The sequence below is a fragment of the Nematolebias whitei genome, chromosome 14, assembly GCF_014905685.2.
Source record: "Nematolebias whitei isolate Nwh7 chromosome 14, NemWhi1, whole genome shotgun sequence".
Lineage (NCBI taxonomy): Eukaryota > Metazoa > Chordata > Actinopteri > Cyprinodontiformes > Rivulidae > Nematolebias > Nematolebias whitei.
Window position 1 is genome coordinate 39504274 of NC_056511.1, and position 17262 is coordinate 39521535.

At 38.8% G+C, this 17262-nt stretch overlaps 1 protein-coding gene across 1 annotated transcript in view; it reads right to left on the reverse strand.

Annotated features, from left to right (window-relative positions):
* LOC119420683 (spectrin beta chain, non-erythrocytic 1) overlaps positions 1 to 17262 on the reverse strand; it is a 67688-nt gene extending 50426 nt beyond the window's left edge. Inside the window, exon 1 of the mRNA XM_037688112.1 lies at positions 16682 to 17262. The gene's annotated coding sequence lies outside the window, so the exon portion shown is untranslated. The remainder of the gene's footprint in view (positions 1 to 16681) is intronic.

Sequence of the window (17262 nt, forward strand, 5' to 3'; positions counted from 1 at the left end):
CTGGGATGCTACCAACACAAAAGCTCAATGCCAACACTTGGTTTGAAAGGAACCCATATCAACAATAGCTCTGGTCAGGGTTACCAAACACACCTCTCTATGGGTTGAAAAAGACGGTTCAGTTCTCCTGATAGTTTCCGGCATGAAAGAGATAAAGCGGGTAAAACATAATGGATAGATGGACATACCTGTTCAGGGACTGCAGTTGCTGGTATGGGATCAGGGTGCTTCTCTGTCGGCCCGTTCCTTCCAACAAAGTGTTTAAAACAGATGCAAGTACTCAACAAATTCAGCCACAGAGTCGAATCCAACAAATTACATTTCTCTCTGCTTTGGAAACAACATGAACCAAATTCATAGCATATGAGGCTTGTCATACGCAACATGTGACATCAGAAGTGCCCATATGTCTGGCAAACAGAACTTTGAGAGCAATATAATATAGTGCTGTAGGCGTGGTTTGCGCTAATAAAAAAAACAACAACAGAAAAATAGGATCTAGGAAGCTTTGTTGCTACAGGACATCCAATAGTGGTGGCCGATATGCTGACAAGCCTCATATGCAATTTATTTGGTTTGTGTGGTTTCCAAAGCAGATTACTCAGGGAGAGAAATGTGATCATTGGATTTGACTCTGTGGCTGAATTGGTCGAGTACTTGCATCTGTCCGAAACACTTCATTGGAGGGAACGGGCTGACAGAGAATCACCCTGATCCCATACCAGTGACTGGAATCCCTGAACAGGTATGTCCATACCCACTTTTTCCTTTCAGGTCAGAAACTATCAGGAGCACTCCAACAATGTTCAGTTAGGTCATCTGAACGGTTTCTTTTTCTTTTTGCTGAGATATTTCATCCTTCATCCAAAGGACTTCATCAGTGTGAGAAGAAGCCACAAACAAACTGGAGTCCCACAAATACCACATTCCCATAGTGGGGAAAAAAAACAAGTTTGCTGATGATAAGCTGGTTTCTGGGGCCCGCCTTCTCCCCAGTCAACTCCTCTGAGGCGGTCATGCCAAAATGATTCAAAACACAAACAGTACATGCTCAATAATCCAGGTACAAATCCAACAATGAACTGTTGGTGTTTGGAACCATTGTGGCATGACTGCCTCAGAGGTGTTGGCGGGGGAGAGAGCGGGCCCCAGAAACCATCTTATCACAAGTAAACTGTTTTTTCCTCACAATGAGAGTGTGGCATTTGTGGGACACCAATTTGTTTTTGGCTTCTCGGACTGAAGAAGTCCTTCGGATGAAGGATGAAACATCTCGGAATTTTTTATTTTAATTAAAAGAAACCATCCAGATGACCTGACTGAACATTGCTGGATTTGTACCTGGATTAGCATGAACTGCTGGTATCAGGAGCAATAAATGTCTTTTTCAACCCGCCCGCACTAATTTGTTTCTTTAGGCACTTAATTCAGCTCCTGTTTATGACATTTTCACTTTTGAAAAATTGTCATGCCAGCGGCATGACATGCTGCATCATTGTCTTCTTTATTTTTTGATTCTGTGATCCCTCATCCCCTCCCAGAGCTGCTTCCCTTTGCCCAGATGGTCTGTTTGTCACTGCACCCAGTAATCAGAAAGAGGAAAAGAAACGCAGAGCTCATAATCAGACACCCACAGGGAATTAGGCCTGTGCACATTAGCCTGCCACACTGTCGATGCACGCCATGGGAATACAGTTGACACACGCACAGAAATACACATAAACACAAAACCACTCCCTGTAGAACAGTGAACAAAGGAGCTACAGATCTGGCTGCACCACCACATAAATGTCACTGTACTACATTGTTATATAAAATACTAAAAATATCATCAGATATTTACCTTTAACTTTAGCAATTTTTTTAACCTTTATTTTACCAGACAGTTCCACAGTTCTAACAACAATAACCACAGTTCTCTTTTTCAAAAGGAGGCCTGGGCCTGAAGGCAGCCAAACACGCAGTACGTTTTTGGGCTGTGGGAGGAAACCAGAGTACCTAAGAGAAAACCCACGCAAACATGAGGAGAACATGCAAACTCCACACAGAAAGACCCAAGGGCCAAACTGAGGATTGAACCCAGGACCTTCCTTCTGTGAGGCAACAGCGCAAAGCACTGAGCTGTCGTATTGCCAAAAAGCAATATTCTTTTAGTCCCGTTTTAGATTTTATTTTTCTAGTCATCTTAAAGAGTGCAAAACTGCAACGAGTTTCACATAAATCACATAAATGAGTTCAAGATGAGGTGCAAGCTGTGTGCACAAATAAAACTGTGCGTGACACTCATGAGCGTGGAGTGTGTTAAGATGAACTCCAAAGTGCAGTGCACAAAGGCTGTCACACTCAACCGGCCCCACACAATGAAAGTCGGCACCGAGCTGAGGCCAGCCATCCAAGCCTCTTCTATTTACTGAGATGAGGCAGCCAGAGGCACATGTGCATCAGAGGCCCCTCCACGGGCTGCTGATCCCAGCCTGAATACACTGCTGAACAGGTCAGCACAGGCTCTTTGTTGACATGTAGCATCACATTCATCCAACACTCAACTGATCTGTGTGTCCCACAGACACTCGCATAGACACATTTGTTTGGTATGGGGCACTAACATATTTTTTCCAATCTCTTATTAATTTTTTTTTTTAATAAAGTTTTGTTGCAATTCCACCCAAAATTTAAATGCTAATATTAACGAAACACTGACAACAACATTTAGCACCATCTTATTGTGATAAATAATATAAATGTCCTTGTGGCATACATACCCTTACAATTCAATTGCTACTCATGCCAAAATTTCACAAACAGACTGGGATCTTGTTAATCTCAAGATAATTGTGAAGCAGTCCTGAAGCTGACTAATAATAGTTCGAATAAGTGGCAAAATAATTATAGTGCTGCCTACTGTTCCTCCCACATGGCAATGCTGTGCTTCCTGATACATTTGACTGGAAACCACAGTAACAGCAACATTTAAGGGCACTAGAAAGTAAAAATATCAGTGAATGGAATTTTATTCAGATTATGCTCATCTTCAAGCTACTTTTACCATTTTAACAAGCAGAACACTGATTGTTTGTCACTGAAGGATTAGTGAATGTTTGCAGTTTTACAAAAGAACATTTTCCTGGACTGGAATTGAGCAAGAAATGCAAATAAACCTCAGTGTTTCAGCATTAGCAATCTAGCTTCTCATTGCAGTCTCCTGTTTGGGAACATTATGGCTTTCTTGTTAAAAGACAAGTAAACAAATCCAAAGCTGTGTGTCGAAGTTAACTTGTTAACGGACTTGAAACGACATCATCCGAATGTGAACGCGTCTTAGTTGGTGCAAAGACCGATAACGGCAGCATTTAAACAACCTTTATCAGGTAATTCAGATCGGTCCAAAGCAATAACACAAGCTGTAGGAGTTTTTAAAGCTCTGGATATACGTTCGAATGTTGATGCGCCGGCTTTAAAGTTATTGAGCCCCGCTACAAGATCCCATCATGTCAATACTTCAGCCAAACAGTTGTAATGGCACTTTATGAAAAAGCTCAAACTGATATTGTCAACAAGCCCCAGAGCCCAGATTAAAGCCCTGCCCTGATGATGATGAACGAGAGATTCAACCACCTCATAACAGAAATGATGGCCGTTCAAGAAGAGGTATTGCTATTTTATTATCTATTTAACTTTTTTAATTTAAAATTATAATCTTATTAACTCATTTTTTTACCTCCGTGTTTTACTTCCAGCCTGGGACAGAGATAGAAGCTGAATCTTCTTCCCTTCAGGGAAATCCAACAGAGATCACCTCCAGCTAAAAAGTCTGTGAGTGAACTCTGAACTCTTCCAGGGACCTGTCCCACCTGTGGGAGCAGGTCCAAGAGGTTGTGAGTAACGAGGCCAAATTCAGCCAGCAAAGTGCAACCTCTCTATTGCTGCTAATGTTGCTAGTGAGCGGTTTTCTCCACGTCTGGAGATATTCACTGCAACTAGATCTGTGCTTTTGGCAGAAAATGTGGACAAGTTCGTCTTTTTGGCCAAAATCTTGAAATTTGATTAGTTAGATTGTAAACTTTCATTCAACCTTTATTGAGACAGGTAAATCCCATTGAGCCTCGAGGACTCATTTACAAGAGAGACCTGATTTCAACAAAGAACAATGACAACAATAAACAGTTATAAAAAGTCATACAATTTTTTTTTTTTTTTAATTTTGTTAGAAATAGGATGGATAAAAAAAGAAAAGTAACAAAAAACAGCTAGATTCTAAGGCGAATGTAGAAAACTAAAACCAGGAACATGTCTGCATTGGTCCCTGCCAGGAGTCCAACAGATTCTTAGAGCCACTTAGAGAGGTCAAGGTCGAGAGCTTCAAATGTTTTTGTAAGATATTCCAAGAAACAGGAGCGGAGTATGAGAAGGCCCTTTTGCCTAGTTCAGTCCTCACTGAGGGAATACTGCAGGTAATAATGTCCTGAGAGCGCACGCTGTAGCTGCACTCACGCAGAGACATGTAGGAGGAGATGTATGAAGGCAACAGACCAAGAAGTGATTTAAAGATGAAAATGTACCAGTGGGAGAGTCTGCGTGAAGTTAATGATGTCCAGTTAACCAGTGAATACAGGGTGCAGTGGTGGGTACAATAATCACAGCCAGTTATGAATCTTAGTGCACTGTGATAGACAGTGTCCAACATCTGCAGGGTTCTTGTAGGAGCGTTCATATAAATAATGGCACCGTAATCAATAGAGGAAAGGAAAGTCACAGATACAAGATGTTTCCTAGCATTCAGAGTTAGACAGGATCACATTTAATGTCAAATAAACAAACATCAAATAAACAAACATCAAATAAACGGTCTGTTGCTGTCTATTGTTCTGATTTTGACTGTTATTGAATTTATTAAGATTTTTATTATTGTCAGTATAGTTTATTTATTGTAAAAAGTGCTGTTTATTTAAAAAAAATAATCAAATGGGTCACATTTATTTATTTTTATACAAACTTATTGTTTACTTGGCATATTTACAAAATAAATGTTTTGAAAGTCTTCATTTTGGCCATTTTTGTACTAAAAATTAATCGAACAGAGCCCTCCTTGAAACTGAACCGAACTAAAATGTGATTTTAGCGTACCGTTACACCCCTAATAATCATATGCATCAACAGCATTGTAAGAGGGGTACAGTTAAACCCGGAAGCCTCCGCCCCGTTTACTGATGGACGAGTTCTCTTCCTTTAAAGAAGAGAACTTGTATTGTAATAGTCCATCGTTGCAGTGATACCGAGTGATGCAATAACAGCATTGTAAGAGGGGGAGAGTGGAACACGGAGGCCTCCACCCCTGTTTAACAATGGACTGTTACCATGAGTTTTCTTCTTTCCAAAGATGGCTTCCTTTAAGGAAGCCATCTTTGTGAAGAGAATTCGTCCATCGTGAAACAGAAGCGGAGACCTCCGGGTTCAACTGTACCCATCTTACAATGCTGTTACTGCAAGTATCACTCAGTCCTCTGTGAATAGCAAGCGGCCATCAGGGCACTTTTTTGTTACTTTATCCATACAAGTTAGTTCCCATTGAGCCTCGAAGACTCATTTACAAGAGAGACCTGTTACATACAACATACAGGCAGATGAGAAAAAGAGAACACAAGGATAGAGGAAGCCAAAAAAATCACGTCACACAATTTTCTGGTCGTTAAACAGTGTAAAAGATGCAAAAAAAAGTATTTGCAACATAAAGCTGCAACATACAATGACATCATAATACATTTATGCATAGAGGTCAACAAAGCCAGTGAGTTATCCATAAACACTCAAGAAAGTTCCAAAGTTCTGATAAAATGATGTCTATTAGCATCATGGTTCTGATAAGGCCACAGAAGTCCTTGGGAGAGGGGAGCAGGCAAAGCTTCTAGTTTACGCATCCTCCAGGAGCAATTTGAGATAAGTTGACCTGTCCGAGGCCAGCAGGGAGGCCAAATTCAGATAAATAATTGTTTGGACCATCAGACTCGTTTTTCTGTCTGCCTTCAAGTTCTGCTGGTACACTCAATGGCAAATCCAAACAGCCAGAATTAGTGGACATTCCACCCAGTCTGTCCTCGATTTAGAATTCGCCAAGATTGGATCCTTCATGTTGGTGAGTTCCAGGAGCCGCAAACGGCCTACGATTCTCAGAAATCGCATCCAGCTTGTGGTTGAGCTCGGTAAGCATGAGTCTGAGAGCTCGGGGCACAAATTAATCCTTCACATAAGGCTGGTAGCTTTACCATTCCAAAACTGCTGCCAACATCTGCCTAATGTCAATATTCAAGGTATCCACCAATTCCAAAAAGCAGAAACCCTGTTATCATACATCTAAATGTACACATCTTCTACATCCTCCACGGACAGCACAGATAGGCACACAATCTTCCACTCACTCCAGGAATCAATGACATACTCAGCTGTGTAGGTCCATTCGGGGCATGAGGGCTCTCCAGCACCCTGTTGTCTGGTGGAAAAAAATTTATTAATTGCGTTGAGGGACCAGCTGACCAAATCCATAATAATTTTCGATTCAGAAGCTGTGTAAAGAGAGGCTCTGATGTTAACGGGACAAGAGAGCAAAAAAAGCAAGAGGGAGTGAGGTTAAGATCAAACGTCTTCGTCAAAAGCTAAAGACGGCAAACTTAAGTTTGTTGCAGCTCCTCAGACTGAAGAAGTTTTCTGGATAAAACACGAAACGTTTCGACAAAGATGAATCCATCTAGAGGACCTGACTCAGCCACGTTAGAAGTCGTTACCTAGCTCAACATTTTTTATTTTAATTTTTTAAATCCTATTTATTTGTGGGGACAGGCATTTCATGAATGTATTATGTCCTGATGAATGTTCAGTGATTCAGGTAGATAAATCTAACAAGGCTAAGTAACCCTTTTAAATGTTTTGCACCAAGTATTCAGTAAAATATGATGCATCAGCTCAGGAAATGTTTTGCATTTTTTGTATCATCCTGCATTTTCCAGTGTGCTTAAAACACACATTTTTGCCAGATTATTTTTTCCCTCACTGGTATGATTGAGGTACTAACTTAAATAGTATGAAGGGTGTGTGAAAGACTACCAAAACTGTGTGGAAAATACAACCCCCACAGAATAGCATGAAGTGGTATTACTCAATATTGAACACCTGACAGAGTAAATGAGCTGGACTTTTTTTTTTTTTTTTTAAGACAGCATTTTCTTCACCTCCCCTTATCCAGTCCAGTCCCAGAACTCATCCTTACTGAATCCAGTTTCCCCACCATATTTCTGCAGCCTCACTTTGCACTTAGTCATGATAAACTTTAAACACAGCCTAATTAATTCCTCCCCCAATACTTAAACACTGAAGTCTCTTTTGCCATCTGTCCCAACAATTTATCTTCAGTAAGGAATGTGGCAGCTGCAAAAACTGAGTTGAAACCAGGCTTCAGGTCCACTTGATGTCAGCCTCGGGGTAGTGAAAACCTACATGGAGCAGAACACCTCTAAACTTTCCCTGACATCAAAAATGTCCAGTTCTGAGAAAGACGTCCTATTTTTGTTCAGGACATGGGAAAAAAAAATCTCACATAGGTGCAATAAAAAATATATTTTTTTAAAACTATAGACCAATTACTTCAACATATCACAACATAATTCCGGAGTCTCTTATAGAATAAAAACAGCCTTTATTGTCCAACGGATGGGAAATTCCAGTGTATCAGCAGCAACAGATAAAAAGATTTAAAGATTTCACACAAAAGTTCCTAAAATGTTAATAAACAATACAATATATAATAAATAAGATTATCAATAATAATGTTCAATATGTATAGGAACATTGAGAATGGCAGACTATTTACAGTACAGTATTACAGGCAGAGTGTATGTTATTGACCAACTACCAGTAAGTTGTCAAGTTGGTGCCTTTCAAGACCCACATCAGCAGTTTTCCCAACTTAGCTGGAATACTAAAAATATACTATAATGTCCCTGTTTTACCATTGTCATTTGGACAAAGCAGGTGGCACTGTGTGGTTTTGTCGTTTGACTTTTGCAGTACTTTAAATATAATTCAGCCAACACTACAATGTGAGAAGCTCAAGGAAAGGCAGGTGGATTTCTCTATAATTGATTTTATTATTAAACTGCCTGACAAACAACCCAGAGTTTGGACAGCTGAAATTAGATTGTAGTCGGGAGAACAGCAAAGGACTGCAATAACATTTTCTCTTTCATACCAGTCACAGCTCTGTCAACTACAAAAATAATGAGGAGGAATAATCTGGAGGACAGTTTTGTGGTATGTTGTAGGAGCAGACACATTTTGAATGGGGGAAAGATAACGGAGACAACAGTTTTCAGAAGAAGTAGTTTTAAGCCGAGCAATATCAGAGCTGGCAACAGAGCTTCTCTACAAGTCCTAGAGAAGCTTCGCTCCCTAACGTTTTACAGAAAGTTGTTGCATTTCTCCTGTTTGGTTGAGGAGAAGAAATAATGTTATCGATGCACTGAAATCAACCAGCTCCTCAAACACCTTTGTCCTTTTCTGTGTAAAGTGTGGAAACACAGGGAATTTAAATTTGATCCACTGCCAATGTGCCTCTGAGATAACAACTAAGGTGGCCAGAAAACCAAACTGGTGCATGTGTGTGTGAAGTGGGCGGTGTAAAGCGCTCACCGCTTCACCCTGCTGATTCAATAATGACATCTTCATCTATGTGACTACACACCTACATGGCGCTGAGCTGCTTTTATGTGGCCTGAATAATTTTCTACAAAAGGGAATAGTGGAAACTCCACTAGGATGTTTATTTTACTTTAATAAGGCAGAATCAAAGTCTGAAAAATGTAACAAATAACTACAAACTACACTTCTGTGGGAACGATGGAGATCATTGCTCAAACATAGTGCAAACACTACACACCCTCTTCGTAATATTCTGATCCACTAATAGGGTGAAAACTCATTAAGCTCTGCTGTAATAAAGATAAATAACCTATAATTATTCATGTCAAAAATAATAACATTAAAAAAAACAGATACCAACAGGACAGCATGCTGGGTCATTGTGAGCTGCTTAAAGTTCAACAAGATACTTTGCTGTTAAATAAAGTAGAAAAGTTTTAGAACATAATTTTTTTTTTATGTAATTTTTTTATTGTGTTGCATTTGTTGCTGCCTCTTGGCCAGGGCTCACTTGAAAAGGTTTTTAATCTCAATGGGTTTTTATCCTGGTAAAATAAAGGTTAAATAAAATATAATTTTAAAAAACTGCTCAATTTGAAGCACTAAATAAAATTTTGCCAACAACAAATTTACTCATTTACTGTATTGCCACATTTTCTGTCAGATCAGTATCATTTATTTTGTCATTTAAAAGAAAACTAAGCAGCTTTCTGATTACATTTTTCCTGTATAAATTTGAAACCATGTCACAACGGGATGCCTTTAAGTCCCCTGTTGTGGAGGGATTTGAACAGTGAATGTAAATTTTTTAGATGAGTGTTTTACTGGACTGGAACTGAACAAAGAATGTAAGTAAACCTCAATGTTTTGGTGCAAGATATTCAAGAGGGCAGGAGTTACACTGTGGAGAAGAACAGAGGATGTTTTTTTGCTTGTCAGAGGCAGTGCAGAGTGACAAATCCTGGTGCGTGGAAGGAGCAATTTTATCCACCACCAGGTGCAATGGTGGAGCCGGGGGGGTGGGTAATGTTGGCCTTGGTCACCACATGTTCATTGGCCACCCCACCAACCATTCCAATCATTTCAGGAAAATAAACAATGAAGCAATATAAAAATTATAAAGCATTGCTTCCTCAAATGATAGTGGTGGCCAGTTTACACACATACACACATATACATATATGTTCACAACATGTACGGACCGATGGACTGACTGATGAAGGGAAACTAAGCAACTTGCTGATAACACTATTCCTTGTACAGCCTTCCATGGGTGGCTGTGGCTGAGTGGTTAGAGCAGTTGTTCTCCAATGGGAGAGTTGGGGGTTTGACTCCAGCAGTCACATGTTCAAGTGTCCCTGGATAAGACACCGAACCCCTCATCGTCTTTGATGCGTGTCCCATCTGTGTATGAAAGTGATCTAAAAGCACTGACTAGTCTCTTTAGAATGATTCTTTTGATTAGCTTTGTAGAGATCTAGTAGAGTGCTATACGACTGGATGGATATGAGAACAGATAATAATAATAATAATAATAAATTTGTATAGCACCTTTCAAACAAATGTTACAAAGTGCTTCACATAATCAATTAAAACATCAGAAATGACATCAGAAACACAAAAGTATACCAAATAAATTAAAATAACAACATAAAAAAGAAAGAAATTCAAATATTAAAAGCCTTATAAAGAAGTAAGTTTTAACTAATGATTTCAAAGAAGACAATGAAGAGGACTGTCTAATATTTAAAGGAAGAGCATTCCACAAATTAGGAGCCCAGACCATAAACGCCCTCCCTCCTTCTGTCACCAGTCGAGCTCTGGGAGTGGAAAGTAACAACAGTTTTAAAGATCTGAGGTTGCAAGAAGGATGTAGGGGTAAGAAGCAGATAGATATGATGACGCAAGACCGTTCAGGGATTTAAAAACAAACAATACAATTTTAAAGTTAATTCTAAAAACCACAGGGAGCATGCAATGAGGACAGAACTGGAGTGATGTGCTGATATTTATCTTGTGAGAACTCTAGCTGCAGTGTTTTGCACTGGTTGAAGACGATACAGAGAACTTTGGGGCAGACCAGAAAATAAAGAGTTACAATAATCAAGATGACAAGAGACAAAAGGCATGAACAAGAGTTTCTGCATCAGTTAAAGAGACAAATGCTCTGATTTTGGCAATATTCTTAATTTGAAAAAAAATGTTGTTTTAGTGATGTTCTTAAAATGTTTAGAAAAACCAAGATCAGAATCAAAGGTTACCCCCAAATTTCTGGCTTCACGAGTGCAGCTAAAACCAAGAACAGAAAGGGACTGAACTTCTAAATCCCTTTTGGCCTTGGGGCCAAAAACCATCACCTCAGTTTTATCGTTGTTGAGTGAAAGAAAATTATCAGACATCCAGGTTTTGATGTCTGTAAGGCAGAGATAAAGTTTATTGAGTGTGGAGAGGTCTGATGGGTTAATAGAAAAATAAATCTGGGAATAGTCTGCATAAAAATGAAAAGAAACATTGAATTTATGAATAACCTGACCAAGTGGTAGCATATAAATAGAAAATAATAGTGGCCCAAGAATAGACCCTTGGGGGACACCACAGGTGAGAGAAGCTGAACTGGAGGAATTATTGCCAGAAATTACCGAAAAAGTTCTGTCATGAAGATAAGATTTGAACCACCTCAGAGCAATGTCTCTAACACCTAACCAATAATTTAGTCGGCTCAGTAGAATATTATGATCAACTGTATCAAAAGCAGCAGAAAGATCTAGAAGCACGAAGACAGAACAACAGCCAGCATCTGAGCTCATCCTAATATCATTCACAACTTTTAATAATGCGGTTTCTGTACTGCGATATTGACGAAAGCCAGACTGAAACTTTTCAAAAAGTGAGTTTTTGTTTAAATAAGTTCAGATCTGAGAGTACACCACTTTCTCCAAAATGTTCACAGTAAAGGGTCATTTAGATGGTGTTGTAAAGCACTTTGAGTATCTTGACTAGTTAGAAAGGCGCTATGTAAGTACAATCCATTTACCGTTTGTATAATTTTGAAAACACGTTACAAATATTTTGTTCTGAATGCAAAAATGCTTGAGGTAAATCTTTCTCTGGTTGTAAATATATATTTTATTGCTTTTACTCAACTCAGAGGCGTAACAAGATGCCAGCAAAAAATGTTTCGTTTTCTCATTTTCTTCAGCAAAATTATATTTTTTTCCGGCTTCACTGATGAAATTATTTGCAGGTAAGCCTGACATTCTGAAAACAAAACAAAAAATCCTAACATTTTACTCACAAAACTGTGACCTAAGTATGAAATCTGCAGCACAAATATTTAAGTATTCTCACAGAGCTTCTTTAATGAGGTTATCCGAGGAGCCAATTTTTACTGTTGCAGCTTTTATATCATGTTAGTGACTAACATATACTTTAATATAAGCCTACTTGTAAAACTGTATTAAAAACCCACAAAAGCATTTCTTTAATTATTCATCAAAAAAAATTTAACAACTCCCACAAGTTCTAATGCTACATTATTAAAAGTGGATTCAAAGAGCCTTTCTAAAACTGCAAAGGAATATTTTAGGTTTCATGGAAATGATGCTGCAGATTTATTGAATTTGTTTGATATGACTAAACTGATCATTTGTTTTCTTTCCGGACATTAGCTTCAGTTTATCAGAGCTTCTGTCTCCGATCTAACAAGCAGATTAATAAGGAAAAATTAGGGGTTAGGGCCATCAATAATGCCACTTTGTGGACTTCACACTAAAGAATCACCTCATGCCTTTTTGTTTTCAGGGTATTTTATGTTTATCAAACTAAGTTAAAAGTAAAACAAGCACAATAGCTACCCATTACAGACGAGACGCATTGTATTTGAACATAAAAGTCAAATGTGGAGTTAAGGTGTTTACAATTACAATCTTAGTGTGGTTCGCAGCAGCATAATAAAGCTATGAACACCACGAAACAAAAGAATTATTAAAATTAATTACTGACGAAAGATTTTGAGAGTCAAAGCTGTGGGAGCCAATTGTATCTCAACACACACCTGCCATTATTGTTAAAAAAAAAATAACTGTATGAGAAGGATGTTTGACACGTTTTCTACCCAATGCTTCAAAACCAAGATCATCAAGGTATACGTCACTTTTTATTTGATTTAGCGAGGACATGCTGCATTGTGAGAACCCATACTGCCCCTGGACTTCATTGGTTCATGCGTCAATGACCAGATGCAGCTCTGAGAAAATATCATCAATGCAGCCATATTAGACAGGAAGGGGTTAGTGAGTATTAATTATCTAGCCTGGCACTATGGCAGCAAATGGCCATTTATAATCCATCAAACAACATGACCTGACCTCCATCAAAAAGGCTCCACAGCTCATCCTGAAGCAATAAATACAACACATATAATCTCTGTGGCATTCTTTAGAGAAGCAATGATTAACTTACACTAAGAAAATGAATATGAATTAAAAGTAGTTACTTTGCAGACTATAACATGAGCCCAATTTGTACCTACAACTAACTAAGAGATCCCTTTTATCTCAAAACACACCAAATTTAACAGACAATGCACTGCTAATGTATGTGACAAGGTGCGCTCAGCAAATCACTCATTTAAGGCAAATTCAACTTTTCTCCCCAAAAAAAGTCTGACAGAAGGCAGCTCAAAGCTGATGTTTACACAAAAATCCTAAATAAGCAAAGAAAGGCACAGAAGTAATGCATCACAGACAGTAAATCTATCCAAGCAAACTGGATGTTTCAGCACAAAATTACACAGCATCATGGTCTCGCTCGCTTGTTTTCATCGCGTTAAACAGACCATGAAGCCACATTTCAGTCACACCTCTGAAAAGATGCTGTTAATAATTAAGCATGTGGCCTGCATTAACCTTACACCTGATGCAAATCCTCAAAAGCAACGAAGCAGGTGAGAATCAGCAGGTCCTCATATCGCCCTCTAGTGGTCGTTTTTATTTTACACACAGACCACCGAATGAAACCGGTTGACCTGTTCACTGAAACATTGTCAGGAATTCTGTTTTTAGACTTGATAAAAGGTTACAACATGCAGAATGAGAGAAGCAGGAGAGGTGACTGCAGCATAACGTTTGGACATTAGTACCTGGATTCAGTTAAGACTATTCTGTGTATTTTTTAACTAACTCAAACCGACATATGAATTTGTTTAAACACAAACTTGATCCAACAATATCAAAATATCTCTACTTTCCAATACATAAACCAATGTACGGAGCAGCTCAAACATTTATTCTGTAGTTTATTTACTAGATATAAAAATTTTGTATTTTCTAACTAGTTTTATTGATACATGTTATTATTAATTAGATAAATCCAGAAAAATGTAGCTACTTGTGATATGTGAAAAAAATTAAAGTTAAAAACTAAATCCTTTATTTATTCATTTGGATTAAAACAGGTGGGCTTTTTTTTTTTTTTTATCAATCTGGGATTTTTTTTTGTACACTTTCATATTGTATATATGTCCACTAAAAAGGTGACCACATTAGCCTTTGAGTTTGCTTGTTGGACAACTATTTAGATAACATTTAAATGAAAAACTTAAATTACAATGAACTGCATATGGGTTCACTTTTAATCAGCGGCTGAAAAATGATTTGAAAGGCGATTCTAGTAGAATTATTTTTTTTCAAGTGAAAATAATATTAGCAAAGTAATACATTCCTGAGGAAATCCTATGTAAGTGTAGCACCTAACATGGATGAACAGATTATAGGAATAGCTCCTAATCAACTAAAACTAACAAATACAGAAAGTGGGGAGTCCTTTATAAGAAATAAAGCCCACTTGCTTTCTTTTCCCTGATAATAATTACATTCAATACACAAAAATCAATATAAGAGCTAATTATATATAGTTTATTTTAATTTTGATCACACTTCTTTATCACTAAAACATACATGCATTAAAAATTCAAACTCTCAACCAAACAAACAGAAACTGGTCCAAATTAATCTTTGATATAAAACCAGTTTCCAGGTCACAAGGAGTGGCTGATATGGTGGGGGTGGGGGGATATTTAAATATTGCATCAGATTATTTCAAACCCAACCTGTAGTTCTTCTATAAAACCAGCCGCCGGTTATAGTGAGGTTAAAAAAAAAAAAATCAAAAGCGTTTTCAGGAGCCTACAGAAAAAACTGGTCAGTTTGACAAAAATATCTGAAATATCAACTATCCAACCATTTCCTGACAGGTTGTTCAGGCCCAAAATAACTGTTAGGTGGTTTTATTATTATTAGATATGTTTGCCGCTTAAACTATACCCACATACCTCTCCAGGCTTTAAACAGCTTTTAAATAAGTTTAACTCTTCCACATTTGCCTTTATCCAAGTGTGTGTGTGTGGGGGGGGGGGTCCTCTATATTTCTCTGTTCTGCATTGCACATTCTTGACTTAAAATGATATGTTTGGCCCAATTTGGTAAATATATTTGTGGCCTATTTTACACAATGTCGCGTTTACACTTGAAATATGGTTTCTCAGCAGGGGAGCTGGACTCTCCCTTAGAGATAGGGTGATACGTTCTCCAGGGAGACCCGGGGTAGAGCCGCTGCTCCTCCACATGGACAGGAGTCAGCTGAGGTGGTTCAGGTATCCCCTGGACGTCTCCCTAGGGATGTTTTCAGGACATGTCCAACTGGGAGGACACTGGGAAGACCCAGGACAGACTGGGGCGTCTCTCAGCTGATTGGGAACACTTTGGAGTCCTCCCAGAAGAGCTAGCTGTAGAAAGAGATATCTGGGCCTCTTACTCAAGCTGCTACCCCCAAGACCTGACTGGTTGATTGATGGATTAATTGACTGATTGATGGATTAATTGATTGATTGACTGACTGATGGATTGATTAATTGGTGAACTGATTGATGGATGGAAGTCTCGTTTTAATATCAGTTTTGAAACACTACTTCAACCTTCTGTAAATGTTTATATGGGTGGACTGACAGTAATTCTTGATTATAGTTTTTGTTTGTTAGTACTAACAGTGGGCCAAATCCGGCTCTTGTAAACATGTCTTCTACCCCCCTCCCTGCAAAAAACATTATAAATGTAAAATATTTGTATTGCCTCTCACTTCATCTAGTGCAGACTTCTTATGACAGTTTGCTAACCACGAAACCATAAAAATAGTCGGATTTTTCAGTAATCTCTGATTTTGACATGGAAGGGCAACAGAGAATGTCACATGAAACCTGAGATCACATGAAACCAATCAACCACATCTTGATTAACCTGTAAATCAAGAAAAGATGTGACTAGATCTAAAATTGGCCCGTGGCTTGTAGTCTTTAAGTTTGGCCCCCTTTTTTTGTATTCTCAATCTACTCTACTAAATATACAAAAAATGTCAAGTTGTCCTTTTTTTTTTACTCTAACACTTTTACTGGGTTTATTTTAAAGCACGTGGTCATCAGCACTGTTTCTAATGAGGTGGCAACAATATGGTCATCAAAACAAAAACATCATACCTGCTGATGATGAATCCTTGCTATGCCTCAGAAACATGCAGGGCAAATCACAATCCTATCATAATAACATCACAACGCAACCAAACAAGCTAACAGTGTAAAAACTAAGCTTGAGCTGCTCTAAATAATAATAATAATAATAATAAGCAGTGAGGAGCAACAAGGCTTGGCTGGTAGCTGGTTTAGCAGCAGATGCTGAAGCTCCCACAGAAAAAACACGCAGATAAAAATGTGGCTGACATGGATTCAAACAAAGGAGGAGAGACAGACGCCCGGAGAGATGGCTCCCCACGCCAGGCGTTGCTGTCACTCGCTTAGTTTTCCCAGCCGGGCAGCTCACATTTATCCATGTAGGTGGATTCACGACGACCATTGTTGCAGAAAACGCGAGCAGCGTTAGCTAACAGCGGTTACCTGGACGTTAGCTGGCGGTGGGGAGGAGAAAAACAAAAAGAATATTCCACTTACCCTTTGTTTTTCTTTCTTCTGGTAACGAGGACGAGGTCTATCGTAGGACTAAAAAAAAAAGGGGTCTTTTCTTCTTCTTCTTTTTTTTTTTTTTTTTAATCAGGCATAAAAAAAAAATCTCTCCGTGTGCTACCACGGCACGCGCGCGGCTACGCTAATTTGAAATGTAACGGTTAAAAAAAAAAAAAAAATCCCAGGTGCCGCTGCTCTGCTTTAAATCCGCCTCCTTGGTTTAAAAAAAATAAAAATAAAAAAGTATTTTCAATTGTGTTTGTTTGGTTGTTTTCCCTCCGCGCTGCACTGGTTACAAAACCAGACTATCTTTGTAGGCTTCTCACCGAACCGTCAGCAAGCGTGGGGGACAATAAATAAATAAATAAATAAATAAATACCACAAGGGAAGACGCCAAAAGACCCCGTTTTTTTGTGGCAGGTACGAGACGGATATCCGCAGCTGCGTCTCTGTTCCCCCCCTCCTCCTCCTCCACATCACCGACCTGCTGCCTGCCTGCGTCCCCGCGAGGAGAAAGAAAGAGAGTGGATGTGGAGGTGGAAGCTGGAGGGGGTGTGGGTGGGTGGAG